The sequence below is a fragment of the Toxotes jaculatrix genome, chromosome 13, assembly GCF_017976425.1.
Source record: "Toxotes jaculatrix isolate fToxJac2 chromosome 13, fToxJac2.pri, whole genome shotgun sequence".
Lineage (NCBI taxonomy): Eukaryota > Metazoa > Chordata > Actinopteri > Toxotidae > Toxotes > Toxotes jaculatrix.
Window position 1 is genome coordinate 23,776,961 of NC_054406.1, and position 18,268 is coordinate 23,795,228.

Here is an 18,268-nt window from a genome sequence, read left to right on the forward strand (position 1 = left end):
TGCTCTGACTGACTGTCTGCAGTCCAGCTCTTGTTCTGGATCTTTCTCTCAGATTTTATATCTTACACATTTTTCAACAAATATTTGAACTTACTGAGATACTCTTGGATGTTTTGGGTGGATTACTCTGAGATTGTTGGGATTCTCTCAGGCTCTGATAATGTATTTTATCTTGATGATGTATTGAGTCCTAAAGTGTTTCCTTTTTCAGTCTGATCAAACTTTTTTGGGAGCTACAGTCCAGTGTGAGGACATTCTGCTCCTTTCCAACACTCATTAAATCCCAGAAACCTGACAACAAATGATTTTAGCAGCACAACCTGTGCTGAGACTAAATGTTCTGTTGATTGTTGTGAACAAATATCCAGATTTGGTTCACAATGTCTAAAAGCTGTTAAAGGCTCAGACGTGTAAATCATTAAAGTGGAACCTCCAACATGGAGACACTGTGTTTCTTCTTTGTCCTTCTTTTCATTGACAGGTCTACAGACTCTGGAAGTGGCAATCAGGCTCATGTTCATACACCAACTCTCACAATGACTGAGACTGATAAAACAGTAACATGAGAAAGCTCTGCTTTATAAATCTGCTGAAAAGAGTGTGTGTGCATATTTCTGTCTTTGTGTGGACACAGTTTTATGGATCTGGCCCCTGGTGTCTCCCTGTTTCCTTCAAATATGTCTGAGAACTGAATCATCCTCAGGTCAGTTTACACTAGAAATAGTCTTTTTTGTGTTTGAGGGTCCAGGTTCATTACTGAAGTCTGGAGGATTAAACTCTTTGGACCTTGCTCTCTTCATAGATGGACAGCTGGATCCTGGAGACTCTGCTCTCAGTCTGTGGTCCTGACCTCTGAAAACACAAACACATTTTTATTCATATCACATCAATCACTGATAAATTGTTTGAGGACAACGTGATTTGTCAGTTAATCATAAAATATGTGCAGTTTCCACGTGTTGATGACCTGACTCACATTAGCTCTAAAGAACTGCAGTGGGGACTATTTTGATCTGTGGATTTATCTACATTTAGTGCTGTGTGTGTTTGTGTTTACAAACACACTAAACACTGTTATAGCCCAAAGTTTGGAGGTTCACAGGTTTGTAGCAGTTCTCTTACTTTGTGTCTGAAGGTCCAGGTTCATTACTGAAGTCTGGAGGTCTAAACTCTTTGGACCAGTCACTCTTCATAGACAGACAGCTGGATCCTGGAGACTCTGCTCTCAGTCTGTGGTCCTGACCTCTGAAAACACAAACACATTTTTATTCATATCACATCAATCACTGATAAATTGTCTGAGGACAAAGTCATTCTGGGAACTCTCAGCTGACGTCCTGCAGCAACGTCACCATGTAGCACTGATCACTATACTGAAGGATGGAGGCAACACACCAGCATCCATAAACAACACTGCTGTGTCAGTTAATCATAAAATATGTGCAGTTTCCATGTGTTGATGACATGACTCACATTAGCTCTAAAGAAGTGTAGTGGGGACTATTTTGATCTGTGGATTTATCTACATTTGGTGCTGTGTGTGTGTGTGTGTGTGTGTGTGTGTGTGTGTGTGCGTGTAACAGTGTAGTTCACTGATGTGTTTTAATATTTCCTGGCTCAGAGGAATCAGATCTATCAGGCTGTGATACACATTCTGTGTGGGTTTGACTCTGCACATGGGATTTATTGGTAATAAGAAAAATGTGGAAAATCAGTGAAAGTAAAAATGTTCTTTAGTCAGATCATTTCAAAAGAAACAAGCAGCCTCAGCAGTCAGTATTAATACACTGATGAGCCAGAAGAACCAGGAAGAACTGATTTTCTGTCGACACTACGGCAGCTGTTACAGGCAGAGACGACAACTGCAGGACCTCAACACACTAAACACTGTTATAGCCCAAAGTTTGGAGGTTCACAGGTTTGTAGCAGTTCTCTTACTTTGTGTCTGAGGGTCCAGGTTCATTACTGAACTTTGGAGGATCTTTCTCTTTGGACCTGTCACTCTTCGTAGACAGACAGCTGGATCCTGGACACTCTGCTCTGTCCTCTTCTTCCTCCACACAAACAATCATCTTCTGCACTTCAGTCAGTCTGAGAAGGAAACCAGTAAAACAGACTGTGAGCTCAGACACACAAAGAATCAGGACACACAAGTCTGATCAAGAGTCACATGCAAGACTGAGAGAACAGGAAGTAACACACAGACAGTCTACAGTAGAGACAGACAGATATGTTTTTTTCAGGGTCAATGGCGATACCAATTATTAGTAGTTAAGGAGGCCGATAACCGATATGGAGCCAATATTCACTTGAAGTAAAAGTGAAAATATTGGCATCAAAATTTTGGATAATACAAACTCCAACACTTCACTTCATTTAACCCCTTAACGTTTTGACGGCCTGCCGGCAGGCCGTCATGCCATCATGCTATTTCTCAGACACGTCTGTGTTTTATTGTACCTACATAACTACTACATTTAAGGTGGTGCACATGCAGCACATCATTTGAAAGCTGAAAGTCTTATCTTTTCAGTGATATAAAACTTTACAAGATAAAACAACGACTTTAGGTAGAACTAAACCATCAAACTAATAACTGTCGGTTATTACTTTGGTCTTGTTTTGTCGGGAAATGTCCAATGAATCACGTCCAGTGGAAAAATGCGGTCAAAAACATATGTTTAGGTGCATAAATGATCAGAAGTTGCAATCGAATTGTTCCGACTGGAAAATACAGCGCACTATTACTCCTTCGTTTCTACGTTTTGTCGCCTCTGTTTTGTTTTGAAAGTTGATCCCATGGAGCTTGGTTTGTAGTCCCTGCCATCTGCTTTTGATTGACACCTCATTTGACCATCTAGGAAGATCTATGCCCCCCCACAGCCAGAAATAGCCAATGAGCGACTCTATCACGTTAAAGTACACCCCCTACTCTTACGGTTGTCGTTTTGCGCCTATCATATCTTACACTGAATCTGATCTAATGGTCGTGTAGCCAATGAAATTCCAGTCACAGGGATGTGTCACATGTTGGGGTTGTGGAAGGAGGAGGGGCTACAAGACCGTGCGTAAACAAATATACTGGATGCCAGCTACGTGTACGTGCACAAAAACAGTAGTGAGACTGTTCTTATGGCTTGCCTCACTAAAAAGTGCCAGCTCTTTCTGGTCCCAAGGGGCTCCGCAGATTTTTTTTGTTGCTTAAATTAATTTATTAACAAAATAATGTAAAATTATGTATAAAATGAATAAACTCATTTCCTCACAGTTCCAGCCTGTTGGCTCTTTAGGGGCTGTTCTCTCTCTCATTCTCTCAGGTCTCCTGTGTCTGTAACCCCCGCTCCTCCTCCTGCTCAGTGCGGACACGCCTCACATCAGGTAGTTGACCAATCACATGAACAAAAAAAAAAACCAAACCAAAGCAGCTCCGCCTCCCAGGCATATGTCAACTCCCATCCTTCACTTCAAAGAGCCGGCTCTAAGAGCCATTTCGGTCGCGACCGACACATGACTAAAAACAGACGAGAGCGTCAACCTCAGAGGTGTCCAAACTGTTCCTCAAAGGGCCGTGTGGCTGCAAGTAAAATGCAGAGAGTAATTTCCCCAGGAGGAATCAATAAAGTAATTAAAACTAATGAGCACACAGTCAACAATCTCAAGATCCGCTTATTAAATGAGTCAAGTCTGGTGTGCTGCTGTTGGTTGGTATAAAAACCTGCAGTCACTTGACCTTTTGTGGAACAGTTTGCGGAGTTTACAGCAAGTTGAGAGATGGAAAAATGTACAGAAAAGAAGAAATTCACTGTTGCGGAGGCGACTGAGGAATGTAGAAGAAGGGAAAGTGACTTTTCCAACTCGGACGTATCCGATGCAGAAAGCATCTGTTCATCTGGTGTCATCTGTTGACTCAGTTGCAGAAGGTATGTTCCTAGAAGGAGGAGATGTCGTTCTTGACAAGTAAGTGTAACATCTTATACTTTATACAGTTACTATAAATACAATTTAGCCATAAAATCATTTTGCAAACTTAGTAAATGAAAAAGTTGTTGTGTCCTTTGTTCTTGCTTTGTTTACCTGTGTGGGGTAAGCCTTAGTGGGGGGAGATTTACATGAGACAAACAGTGAATACAGATACAGTAGTTCTGTGAATGAATGCCTGATTTATTTATTTATTTATTACATTTTAGGCAAATTGCTGAGTCTGCTGATTCAGAGACAGAGAGCGAGCCAGGTGCCTCTTCTACTGTTCCTGCCAAGAGGTCACGGACAACTCGGGCAAGCAGTAGCTCCTCATCTGAGTATACCCCAACCCCCCTCAGTAGATGACCAGAAAAGCAAGAGGTAGAGGTAGTATTCTACAGACTATTGTGAATAACACAAATGAACATGGTAGCGCCAACTGTGATAAACCATCCACACCATGGACTGATATCACACTGCAAGACCTGTTTTCATACTTGCCTGCTGTCATCTACATGGGGTTTGTGAAGTGTTCCTCTCTGACAGATTATTGGCAGGGAGGTCGTTTGTACTCTTTTCCATATCCACAGAGAGTGATTACTGGAAAAAAGTTTCTCACCATCTGTCACACTCTTCATCTAAGCAGCGCTGCAGATGATGCAGCAAATGATGCATGACGTGGCACGGCTGCCTTTGATCGTATGGGGAAGATAAAGCCACTATACAATGATATTCTAGAAGTCTACCGCCGGAACTACCACTCAGGGCAGGAGATTTCCATTGATGAAAGAATGCTTACTTTGAAAGCACGTGTGTCTTTCAAGCAATACATGAAAAGCAAGCCTGTGCGCTGGGGTTTCAAGCTTTTCGTTCTGGCTGACTCATCAAATGGTTACACTTGGGACTTCTTTGTGTATGAAGGAAAGAGTGAGGGAACCAGTGGCAAAGGACTAAGTTATGATTCTGTAATGAGGTTGATGAACACCAGTTTGATGGGCACAAGGTATAAGTTATTTGTTGATAATTTCTATACCAGTCCAGCCCTCTTCCGGGATGTTTTGCAGCAGAGGATCTGGGCCTGTGGTACCATAAGGACAAACAGAGTGGGGTACCCCACAACAAAACAAAATGCCCTGGACTCAAAAATCTCCCTGTGGCAGCATCCGTTGGATTCGCACAGGCTCTCTCCTCTTTGTGCAGTGACGGGATACAAGAGATGTGTTCCTCTGTTCCACCATGCACACAGCACATGGGAAGGACACAGTGAAGAGGAAGATGAAGGACAACAGTGGCCGCTGGACTGTCAAGGATGTTCCAGTTCCTCCAGCCATAACAGACTACAACCGGTCAGTGCAGTACAGTACAGTTTATGCAGATGGATTTGTGACATGTGATCTGTGAGTTTCTAATGTATTGGTCTACCTGTCATTTCCCCAGGTGTATGGGTGGAGTGGACCTCTCTGATGCCCTCATCGGGTACTATCAAGTCCTCCATAAAACAAGAAAATGGTATAGGTCCAGTGAGAGAAAATGTCTTCAAGTGAAGGTCCGGAACATCATAATGTCAAATATTATGAATTAGTGATATATATATATATATTTATATTTATATTTATAGAAGTAGCCTCATAGTTGTATCAACATCTTCAACTAACTTAAATTAAACAAAGCACAATTCAAAAATATTTATTGTCTCTTAAGTTGTGAAGTATATATGTGTACATTGAACTATACATATGATAATAATAATGTTTTTCTCTCATTGGGTTAAGGCTGCATTTGAAAATAAAATAGAAAAAATGAATAAAACATGCAAAATAAATAATAAAGTGATTAATTTTAGAAAAATAAAATACCAGCAGCTTGAGTTTCCTTTTTTCTTTGTAAACTGTCTCAACAAATTTTTACAATAAATGAATATAACACATCTTAACAATTGAACAGTTTTACAGTTTCTCTTTCTTCCCTTCTTATATCTTATGCCCCCACTTTCTGTTGTTCAGTGAGAGAACTGAGCTAAAACTTTTCCTGCCAGGACTTTAAATCTGGGCTGGAATGGTGTCAGAGCCATTGTCTCTCCCTGTCTCCGGCTCACTTGTCAATAAATGTCATCTCCCTGTATCGCTAACTTCCCTTTCCACCGGTTGCTCACCTCTCATCTCTCTCATCTGTGTATTCAGAGTCGCGCTTTCACTCTCAAAATGATTGGCTGAGCAGCGTCACTTGACATGCTTATCTCGCATGCAATTGGTCTGTAAGCTCCGCTAAACAGATACCGTGAAGACTAGAAAAGCTGAGCTGGTTAAAATATTAGCCCCGCGTCGTGATGAATCCCTCAATAATTTATTGATTGTAGGTCTGGGTCCGCATAGGACGACGTCTGGGTCCGGACCCGGACCCGGACCGCGGTCCGCCTGTTAGTGACCTCTGGTATAGGACTTTCTTTTATCATTTTCTCGACATGGCCATTGTGAATGCTTTCCTCCTCCACAAGGACCTTTGTAAGGCAAAAGGTGGAGTGCCAATGAACCAGAAAGCTTTCAGAGAGACACTTGCTGTGGAGCTGTCGGAGGTGGGCATCCAGAGAAGCACATCGGCACAACCTTCTAGGCTCCTCGCGGCACATCACAAGCTCATACACATCAGTGCTAGCAGTACTCATGGCAGGCTGAAATGCAGAAAGTGCCATGCAAAGACACCTGTCAAGTGTTCCAGCTGTGACATGCCCCTGTGCTTTACCCCTGCCCGTGACTGTTATAATGAATGGCATGCTGAGAATAACCTATGACTTGTGAAACTGGGAAATTATGAATAGTTTGCTGTGAATAGTTTGTGTGTGTTTCATTCACATAAAGGTGTTGATTTCTGGCCATAGCACTTTTTCTGACTCATTTCTTATAATGCATGTTTAGTTTCAGTAGAATAATGAGCATTCAATGTTTTTTCTTCCATAACTTTATTTCAGTACTACTAATTGTGAATATGAATATTCATATTAATATGGAATATGATTCCTCTAAGTGTCACCTTTCATTAGAGCCCTCATTGAAGTATGTTTGTTTTGAAACATTCAGCAGTTATACACTTTTTTATCCTGGAGAGCCCAAGAGCTATTCAAAGTGGCCATTTTGGATAGCTCTTGAGAACACCTGGACATACTCACTGAAAAACCTGTGCAAAACAGTCATTTTTGGTACAATTATTATGAAATTTTAACATGGAATGGGTAGGACTTCAGTCTACAGAAACATGTTATCATCTAATCCATACCTACAAGCCCAGGTTATTAGAAAGATGTATTTTTACAAAAAAAATTCAGGCGAGGAAAAAAACATTTTTTTTTCTCTGTTTAATTTCTTAGAAAATCTGTTTAATATTCTCTTACTCCAGTTACAATTACATCAGACTGCTGAAATAAAAAAAATTAGAGAGTTACCTTCACAAAGAGACCAAACTTTTGAATGTCCTCCTAAGGGCTCAAGAACAACTTTGCATTTAATTTGGGAATGTTTTTGACAGGCGTTTTGGGCAAATTTGGCCAGAGTGTTAAGGGTTTAAATGTTTTTAAGCATATGTTTATTAAACAGCTTTTCAGATTACCAACACGCTACAGGTTTTTTTTTTTATCATAGACAACAGACATCTTAGTTTTAAAATTCTAACAAAAAGTGCAGGGAGTTCCCAGGGTCAGCGGCATCTCTTATAAAGCTAACTGAACATTTAAATAAATAAATAGATAGCTTCCTGAATTTTTATAAAGTTAATAAAACAAAGCTAAATAAAGTTGGCACAGAAAGGTGACTCTCAGATCAATTAGTAGTCCCAACTAAGCAGCACCAGATTGTGGTGCTGTAAGTGTCAAATTTTGTGCAATTTGTTTGTGTATTCTTCAATGTGTGCAGATCCATTTGTGTTCTGCTCATCCTACATCTGATTCTCTGTCTGTCCCCTGCTCTGCCTCTCACACACATCTCCACTATGTCTCCCACCCACACACCTCTACTCTGTCTCTCATGCACACATCCCCGCTCTGTTTCCCACACTGATCTCCATTGGAGTACAGCCTAACTTATACCTGTGGCTGTCTTGGGCAATTTATTTGACAGCACACCAAGCAAATGAAGGAGAGTGGCAAAGGACATGCACAGTTACGCTCAAACTTGTCCTTCAACCTGGTCAACGGTCTGCCATTGCCAAGGTGGCAAGGGCTAAATTGAAGACACAAACAGGATCATCCCAAAAACAAACAAATAAGGGAAAAGGGGATGTGGTCAGACATGCCCCTTGGTCTGTAACACACATAAAATTTACAATATAAAAAATGGATGCGCATTTGGTAAAACTCAGTCGTTTTCTGCAGGGCGGCTCAAGCTTTTGAATTCTGTATTGAAGAATAAAGCTCTATGGATTCAACTTCTCTGGTCTCTGGTGCTTCAGATGTGCCTCTTTGTGTTTTCCTTTGAAAAGAAGAGTTGAACACTTAGAAGTTTTTGGGAAGAAAAAGACTTAAAGAATGAAGAGTAAAAGAGTAAGGTGTGGGGACTCGGCCAGACTTGGACTCAGCATCAACTGGCCCTCAGCTGGGTCTACACCCTGGCTTGAAAAATGCACATCAGTGCAAAAAGCAGAGTTGTTCAGCGTGCTCTCCAGTCAGACGGCTTCTCTTGCTCTCATAAATTGCAGAGACTTCACTGAAGACTTAAGTCTGTCTGTCTGCAATAAGGGAGAGTTAAAAGTGGGGCCACATGCTGACGTTTGTTCAACTCATCATGTTTAATTTATTACAGCATGTGTGAAGCCTGTAGGAGATTTTATTATGCAAATGTTATATTTTAACAACATGTAATAGCAGGGACCCTGTCATTCAAAACTAGGCTGCTACATTACTAATGATTAATGTTACTATAACTGAAAAAATACAATAGTACAATAGCAATAGGAGAGACTATTGATCCCTGAACACCATGCAGTTCATGTAGGCTTTATGATGCAGTTACATTATGTCTTAAGTCTTGAACAGCAACATCCTGCTCCTCTCTACAAGAAACTATCAAAGAAACTATCACAGAAACTATCACAGACACTATCACAGAAACTATCAAAGAAACTATCACAGAAACTACCACAGAAACTATCACAGAAACTACCACAGAAACTATCACAGAAACTATCACAGAAACTCTCACAGAAACTCTCACAGAGCTTCAGGACACACTTCATCTAACAATATGTCATGTTCTGCACCTTCTCCTATCTGTCTGCGTAGTGCCGGATCGTATTCCGGTGAATTGTCCGTCTATACCATATATACCAACATGCGCGTGCACACACATACACATACACATACATACACACACACACACACACACTATTCTCTAGCCATCCCCTAAACATGATTCCCTGCAATATACCTGAAGTGAGTTCATTAGGTTTTTACTCTATCACTCAGACACACATACTTCTACTATCACGGACTATTTCCATATCCATATTACCATCATCCTTGTTTCCAGTGATTAACAGACACGTCTGGACTGACTGCGAGCGAGAACAGCTGCTGCTCTGTTTATATAACTTTATTGGACTCACAGTAACGTTACTAGTTGTTGTTTGTTCTAGAAGACTGGGACGTTTATTACCGTTTCGGGAGAGTCTGCTGCCTTAACTTACCTTCGAAACGTGTCTGGCTCCGGAGCTTCTCCACTCGGCAAAACGTTTTTCTCCTCTCTGCCGTGTGTGAGCGCCGTGCATGCATAGCTTTCACTGCTGATTGGCTGTTACCCGTGCCAATCAGCTCTGCTTGTAACCAATCAGATGGTGCTGTGGGTGGAACAATGCTGGAGACAGAATAGTGACTGAGGACCGAGAGGCGCGGCTGCATCAGAGCCAAAAAAAACCCAGTTTTAAATTAATCTCTTATTTAAAAAAACAAATGCAGATGCTGATTTGCGTCGGTAATCGGTCTATCTCTAGTCCACAGTGAAATAAAAACAGGCAGCTCTCCACCTGGTCAATTTATTTTAAGTCTGAGTCTGAAAACTGACTCAGAGACTTTGACAGTAAAATAATAATAATGTTGTATTAACACTCACCCTGACTCAGCCTTCAGTTTTCCTCCTCCTGCTCTGTTCAGTTCAAATGGCGTCTGACTGACTGAGCACTTTCAGTTTTAGCTGCTCCTCCCCTCTCCATTTACAGGAAGTCACCCAGTCTATAGTCTGTGTGTGTGTGTGTGTGTGTGTGTGTGTGTGTGTGTGTGTGTGTGTGTTGTTTACAGGTTTAGAACTTGCTTCTGGACCTGGATCTGTCTGTGGGACCATCTCAGCCTCTGACCTCAGCACATTATTGTTGTTAGTTTTTGTTTATAAGTGTCAAACTGAGATCACCATTATTGTTACTCATGACTTGGTGGAAGCAGCATGAAAACAATCAAATGTTCATTTCAGTGTGAATCTGCCTAATATTCTCTATAACCATATGAATCACAATGAAATCACAAAGTGTAATAATTATTGTGTTAACTGAACTGTGAAATACAAAACATCTGCTGAGTTTGAAAGACAAAGAGTCATAAAACAGAAATGACAAATTCAAATGATCCTAAATGTAGGAAGTTCTCAGTTTTAATGGAAATGTTGGAGATGGAATCAAATATTTTATGTGCACTGGATATAAAAAGTCTACACACCCCTGTTAAAGTGCCAGGGTTTTGTGATGTAAAAAAATTAACCCAAGTTAAATCAGAGCTTTTTCCACCTTTAATGTGACCTTTAACCTGTACAACTCAATTGAAAAACAAACTGAAATCTGACTTTATTACAGCAGTCTTTTTGGGTAGGAGTCTATCAGCATGGCATCTTGACTTTGGAATATTTGTCCACTCTTCTTTGCAAAAACGTTCCATATCTGTCAGACTGCGAGGGCATCTCCTGTGCACAGCCCTCTTCAGATCACTTCACAGATTTTCAATTGGATTCAGATCAGGGCTCTGTCTGGGCCATTCCAAAACTTTAATCTTCTTCTGCTGAAGCCATTCTTTTGTTGATTTGGATGTGTGCTTTGGGTCGTTGTCATGCTGAAAGATGAAGCTCCTCTGCATCTTCAGCTCTCTAACAGAAGCCTGAAGGTTTTGTGCCAACACTGACTGATATTTAGAACTGTTCATAATTCCCTCCACCTTGACTAAGGTCCCAGATCCAGAAGAGAAACAGCCCCAAAGCATGATGCTGCCACCACCATGTTTCACTGTAGGCATGGTGTTCTTTTGGTCATGTGCAGTGCTGTTTTTGTGCCAAACATACCATTTGGAATTATGGCCAAAAAGTTCAACCTTGATTTCATCAGACCTTAACACATTTTCCCACATGCTTTTGGGAGACTTCAAGTGTGTTTTTGTGAAATTTAGCCAGGCGTGGATGTTTTTTATAAGAAAAGGCTTCCGTCTTTCCACCCTTGTCATGAGGCAGCCCGGCTGCCCCTGGGATTGTTCTCTTTTCTTTCTGTGTTTGTGTGGGGGTGTGTTCTTCGGTGTGGGTGTGTTCACAGGTGTGGATTCCAGGGCAGCTCCTCACTTTCAACCTGAGTGCTCACACCTGTGCGCAATCTGGGCGTGATTACTCTACACTCCAGACTATAAGAGGCTCGGCTTTCCTGTTGACCATCGCCAGATCGTTCTGTCATCTCCAGTGGTGACTTACCTCTGTGCTTACGCCATTAGATCTTCTTTTGCTGATTACTTACCTTTTGTGTTTCCTTGCTCCAGACCATACTAACCTCCGTGTCCTCTCCTCTGCTGCAGAATCCTCCGGTCTATTCCCCGAGCTCACTCACCACCATTCTTGCTGACGTTTTGCTGACTGCTTTTGAGTCCTGCCCCGATTCTAAGACTGAGCATAACAACCCTACCCCACAGCCCAGACATATGTGTCAGGTTCCGCCTTTGAGCCAGGCAGTTTTATTTTGAAATCCTGTGTGTTTCCGGTTTTACGTAGTTAATGTTTGAGTTTCCGGTTGTTCACTGTTCTCCTCTCGTTTCAGGTGTCTTGACTTCCCTCTCCTCGTGTGCTCCTTCCACCTCCCAATTGCCCTCCCTCCCTTAATGTGTTTCACCTGTGTGTAATTGTCTCTCCTACCCCTGGTGTATTTAAGTCCCCGTCCTCTCTGTACTTGTCGCCAGATTGTCTTGTGGAGGTTTTTTTTTTTTTTAACACATCTACATTATTTCACCAATAACCATCGTAGGGAGATACCAGAGCTGGCCACTGTCTCACCAGAGAAGTATGGGGAACTGGTGAAGGGGTATTCAAGGCTGCAAAAGCTGCAGACATTTGTACTGAAGTGTGCTAATGTTATTGGAGATGACCCTGTGTTATTGGTTGTGATCGATGAGATGAAAAAAGAAGGGAAACTTCTCCCCTTCCTCAGGAGGAAATAAGACTTCAGAAATTGGAGTGGGTGGGTTAGTTTTTCAGAAGAATCAACACAGTTGTTGTTTTAAGACAATGTTTATAAATAATATATATAATAATTTTCCTTCAGCCACTGTGAAAGTTTAACTCCTAAGTAAACATTTGTGTCAGCGCTTTATTTTCGACAAAGCAAGAGAAAGGTGCACCGTTCCCAGTGGCACTGCAACGCCAGGTCGATGTGTGGAGTGAGCGGTTTTAATACGTTATCCCCATACAGGGGACATATCAGATATTAACCCTTTCATGCATAGCGGTCACTACAGTGGTCAGCTACTGTATTCAAAAGCTGTTCTCTTGTGTATGCATGGGCTTTACTGTTATAGTTTCATATCAGCCACCACAGTGGATGCTTGTGCACCAAAGCAAAAAATGCCAACAGATGCCATGATGCTTCATGCACATGAAAAATAAGTGTGTCTGCACGCAGTGTCTTGTATGTTGGATGCTTTGCCAATTGCCATACAAGATGGATGGGAAGTATAGATGAGCAGAACATTATTATGTGAGAGGACAATATCAAATCAGAGGGGAGACAGAACATTTGTACACCGCGCACACAATGTTGTGAGAAAACATCAGATTAGTATCATTAAAAATGTTTTCATAAGATAGTTTTCACGCAGAATGGACATGTTTGTAACTCCACGACAAAAAGGTTCATAAACAAAATTGTATTATTTTTATTTCATGCCTAAAGAGGGATAAAAACACTGGAAAAAAATCACAACTGAGGTGTTCATAATTCATGCATGAAAGGGTTAAACTGATAAGAACAGATATTACACTTGATCTTAGCCAAAAGGCCGAGAAGCGATGAGGCCCAAGCTCTTGGTACAACCGTCACTTGTCACGGTGTCCCGTTTGTAAGCCAGCTTATCAATGGCCGCCACTTAGCAACTCCGCCCATCTGTCTGCTGTGTACTTTTCTCTGGCGCTATACAAATTATTCTGAATCAAAAATGGAGATAAAAGGCTTACAGCACCTGGTATTCCCAGGCGGTGTCCCATCCAATTTCTAACCAGGCCCTACTCTACTTATCTTCCGAGATCAGACGAGATCGGGCGTGCCCAGGGTGGTATGGCCGTAAGCAACACCAATCCATATAACAAGTCTCTTTATACATGTTAAAACGCCACTAACAAATCCACTGTTTAATAGGGACAATAATCATCTGGATTTCTCTACAAATCCAAGCACAAGAAGCAATCAATAATCACCTTATCCACCTGACGAGAATTCTCTGACTATCCATCATCTGATAAAGGATTTTACTGCGTCTGATTACTTATAGGACCATTTCTGTCCGACATTGAGTAAGACATGTGAATGAACCACACTAGTTTAGGGATGATAGTTTTTGATTATTCTGAATCAAGATGGAGATAAAAGGCTTACAACACCTGGTATTCCCAGGCGGTCTCTCATCCAAGTACTAACCAGGCTCTACCCTGTTCTCCTTTTTCCAGGTAAGATGGAAATATTTAAAACAGCTACTTTTTGTGTGTGTGCCCAAACACTTTTGGGCTTACCATCGTGATCTTGTGTGCTTAAATATCACATCAAGTTAACAAACAAATCATCTGAACAAAACATTCAAATGAACTAACATGTACTGACTTACTGAAAACCTTGGAGCTGATCTGGACTTTCCTGTAGTTTCCTCTTGTCCTTGTAACAGCAGTAGCTCCTCCCTTCCTTGTCAATAATTGTGCAGAAATATCTGAGTGCTTCTTTCTTCCTAAATCATGAGCAAGTCCTGTCCAGTCCAACTGTTTCTGCTCCTGTTTGACTTCTGAACTTGTCTCTGGCTGTGTGTCCACTTACTGCAGCCTGTGACATCAGGCTGTAGAATGTTGATACATCAAAGGCATCAAAGGACAAACACACACACACACACACACACACATACTGGTACTTATATCTTTGTGAGGACACTCTCTGGCATAATGCATTCCCTCGCCCTAACCTCTCTCTCTCTTAGCATCTAAGACCTATGTCAGTACCTGTGCCTCTGTCAAAGAATACAAAAAAACCCCACTAGACCTGTACACACATAAAGTCATGTTTGTGTGTAGTCGTGTATTCAATTCAATTCAATTCAATTTTATTTATATAGCGCCTTCCACAATCAAAATTGTCTCAAAGCGCTTTACAGAGACCCAGAGCCTGACCCCAGAGCAAGCACTTAAGGCGACAGTGGCAAGGAAAACTCCCTTTTAACAGGAAGAAACCTTGAGCAGTATTCATGTAGTCATCTGTGAATGTGTGTTTGATAAGTGCTAAGTGAAAATGCACATCAGAAGAAATAAGTTCATTCAGTAGTGTTATTTATTTTTTTATTGTCATCATGTACAGTGGACTGGTAACCTCGCTCACAGCTGCTTCTCAGTTACACAGTTTACATTTTCTGATTTGCCAACCAATCAGGTGGCTCTATTACCCCCAATGATGGCAGAGTACTCATTTGGTAGCAGCACGAGCTAGTGGACTGGCCTGATTCCAGCGAGAAGAAACGACATGCAACATCAACATGAACCCAGAGCCAACGTCGGCTGAGCGTGAGCCTGAGCCCTCCAGCTCCGAATCAGACAGCCATCTTTGACCGTATTTAAGCAGGTGACATAGGCAGGGGCATAAATCAGTATATCTACATTCTTTATCAAAATTTGGGGGCGCAGCGCAGTACGTTAAGAGTGTGGCTTTGGAGATCAGAGGGTCGTGGGTTAGATCCCTGCGGACGACACCACCGTGGTGGGTCTCATATCCAACAATGATGAGACCCACTACAGAGGTCCAGAACCTGACACAGTGGTGTAACAGGAATAACCTCATCCTGAACACCAGCAAGACCAAGGAGGTCATAGTGGACTATAGGAGGTCCAGGAAGACTGAACACGCTCCTGTCTGCATACATGGGGAGGCGGTGGAGCGTGTGGACAGCACAAAGTTCCTGGTCGTCCACATTTCCTCTGACCTCTCCTGGTCTGTGAACACTTCACACCTGGTGAAAAAGGCCCAACAATGGCTCTTCTTTCTCAGGAAGGTGAAGCGGACTGGACTGTCTTCTCAGCTGCTCACAAACTTTTACAGGGCCCCGATCGAAAGCATCCTGTGTCTCAGTGTGACAGTGTAGTATGGCAGCTGCACAGCACAGGACAGGAAAGACTTAGCCCGGGTGGTGAGGACAGCACAGGGCATTGTAGGCTGTCGTCTACCAGATCTGGACTCAGTGTACACTGCCCGAGTCCAGAAAAGGGCCAGACGCATTGCGACAGATCCCACCCACCCAGGCAACTCACTGTTTGTACCGCTTCCATCAGGAAAGCGGTACAGGAACATTAAAACAAGCACAAACAGACTCAGGGACAGCTTCTTCCCCAGAGCTGTTAAAACAATAGCCCCCCCGCAGTGAAACACTCAACCCCCCTACAGAACCCTCATACAGGCACCCTCCCCCCTCCAGCCACATACATCCACCTTCTCACACACACACACTCACACCCAGGCAGATAGACAGGCACACGCACACACACACACACACACACACACATACACATCCCTGGTGACAACCACACAGAAGACAATCAACACTGACAGCTTCCATACACTGGACTGCACTAAGCTGCACTTTATTACTTTATTACTTTACTACTTTACTTACTTTGTGTTTATATTTTCATAAGTGTTCTTTTTTAAGTATTTGTGTTATTTATATGTGTGCCTTTAAGCCGAGATTCTCTGAAAAAATTTCGTTATGCTCGCATGACAATAAAGACTCTTGAATCTTGAATCTTAACAAAAACCAAAATTCTTCAAGAGTCCAAAAGGAGCTATATAGAGTTTAACAAAAGTCCAAAAAGAGTTGAAAATATCCTGTCCTCATGTACAGATCCTGAGGTTTTTCATATGTATTCAGTATTGTATTCACTCAGTATTGGCCTGTCTCCATTGGCTGGCACTGGAGTTTAGAATGAAACATGAAATCTTAGTTATTACCTAACACAGTGAAACCACTGAGTACATTTGTGAATAGTTGTCTCCGTTCAGGAAGCAGCCTGACTTCCTCTGGTAAATAATAACAAATAAGGAGCTCTTACATGGACTTATACAGTAAACAATCATCACAATCATTTCAAGTTTCCATCATATTATTCCTGAGATAATATGAAACATTTCCAAATCAGCACTTCAGGAGCTTTGGCACCTTCTAGAGTCAGTTAGTGGAAAGAAGCTCAGGTGAAGAGCAGATTTCATTGTTGACTCTCTTTAATATCACACTTTGTGAATGTGTTCCTCTTCTGCTCTCAGCTTTCTTACCCTGGACTTCATCTGTCAGCCAGTGATGATGTTTAACCCAGCACGTGCTTCATGGTTCACTTCTGTTTATCTGAACATCTCAGCTGCCATCCCTGGTGGGGTGAGTGCAAAGAGGTTTGGAAACAATATAGAGATGACATTTCTGGAAATCAGATTCAAAATGATCACCTTTACTCAGTACCCTAAAACAGCTCCTATTGGCCCACATTTTCTCTGCTCCTCCTCTGTTTAGGGGCCAGGAACCATGGTCAAGCCCTAAATGTTACATGAACACTTTTCTTCATCACTACAGAAGTGTTTATTTTTGTACAAGTTCATGTGTAAAGCTGGAAATACTGCACACACAGCAAATTTTATCCTCTGGAATAAACTGTGTGTGAATCAACTCAGTCTGAGTGAACATGTGTGACCTTCGAATAGACTCTGTGGCAGAGTTAAAATAACTCTGTTCCTGGAGTTGAATTTTTAACTCTGAAACAGAGTTAAGTTGAACTCCTCCTGGTGTTAAAATACTCATCCCTCACTGAGAGTAACTCTAAAATTTAGTTAATTTCGATATAAACTCTTCTCCAGTGTTGACACCTCACACTCAAAATGTGTTTTATTTACACTTTTTAGAGTTAAAATTTATTCATTATTATATTATTTAGTTTTATGGGAAAATGACCACCAAACACCATCCTGTTGATTTTTTTGCTTTTTGTGTCACTCACTTGGAAAACATGGAAGTGATCATGGAAACAAGTTTCATGCTCAATCAAAACACAAAACACTTTGTGTAAAATGATTGATGTTATTTTACTGAACAATGGTTCATGTTTTCATCAGTACCAGTGCACACAAAGAGTCCAACACGATACTCAGCTCCACAGCATTTCACCCACTGTGCAGAGGCGGGTCTTCCATGGTGGCACGGGGGGGCACCCGCCCCCCCTGTAATCTGATTGGCCACCCCGCGTGCCCCCCCAATGGTCATTGGCTTGTTGGTTATGTCAATCATTGTATAAAGCTCTACGTACGACGCACGTTAAAACGGAAGTAAATGTTAAACCTGTGTGTGACGACGTTAACGACTCATGAAGTCTTTTATTTTCGAAAGAACACAAAGGAAGTAGTTCCGTTGCTATGGGGTTATGAACGCGTTTAACTTCATCGGTCGGACTTTCTTGGCGCGTGATGCTTTCGGACCTGGTGTAACGAGTTAAGGTAAGAACAGAACACTGTCACAAAAATGATTTGCCAACTTCTGTTAAATTTGCTTGAATGACTGCTTTTAAACAACACGTCTCTTACTTTAGTAAGTACTCTCCATCTGAATAAACGTTAATTCATCTCTCCACTATTTCATTAACGTTAGCATCTGACGTGTGTTTTGAATTAATAGTCAACAACGATTAGCCTATCATCATTGTTGCTACTGTTATGTTAGGGTTAGGGTTAGGGTTATTTTACAGTTATTTTGAAGTGTCAGCACCTCCCAAATGAGTTGTACTTGATCTGATTGTGATACAGGACAAAAAAC

The 18,268-nt window shown here is 41.7% G+C and overlaps 1 long non-coding RNA gene and 2 pseudogenes across 1 annotated transcript; all 3 read right to left on the reverse strand.

Annotated features, from left to right (window-relative positions):
* Nucleotides 1-1,189: 1,189 nt before the first annotated feature.
* LOC121191821 lies at nt 1,190-10,099 on the reverse strand. The gene is made up of 4 exons (XR_005895140.1): nt 10,053-10,099; nt 9,631-9,815; nt 1,939-2,091; nt 1,190-1,245 (listed from the first exon to the last, which is right to left on the reverse strand). It is a non-coding gene; the product is annotated as an uncharacterized LOC121191821 (long non-coding RNA).
* A 2,979-nt stretch (nt 10,100-13,078) lies between these two features.
* On the reverse strand, nt 13,079-13,243 carry LOC121192521 (annotated as a pseudogene).
* Nucleotides 13,244-13,399: 156 nt separating this feature from the next.
* Nucleotides 13,400-13,518, reverse strand: LOC121192541 (annotated as a pseudogene).
* Nucleotides 13,519-18,268: the final 4,750 nt, after the last annotated feature.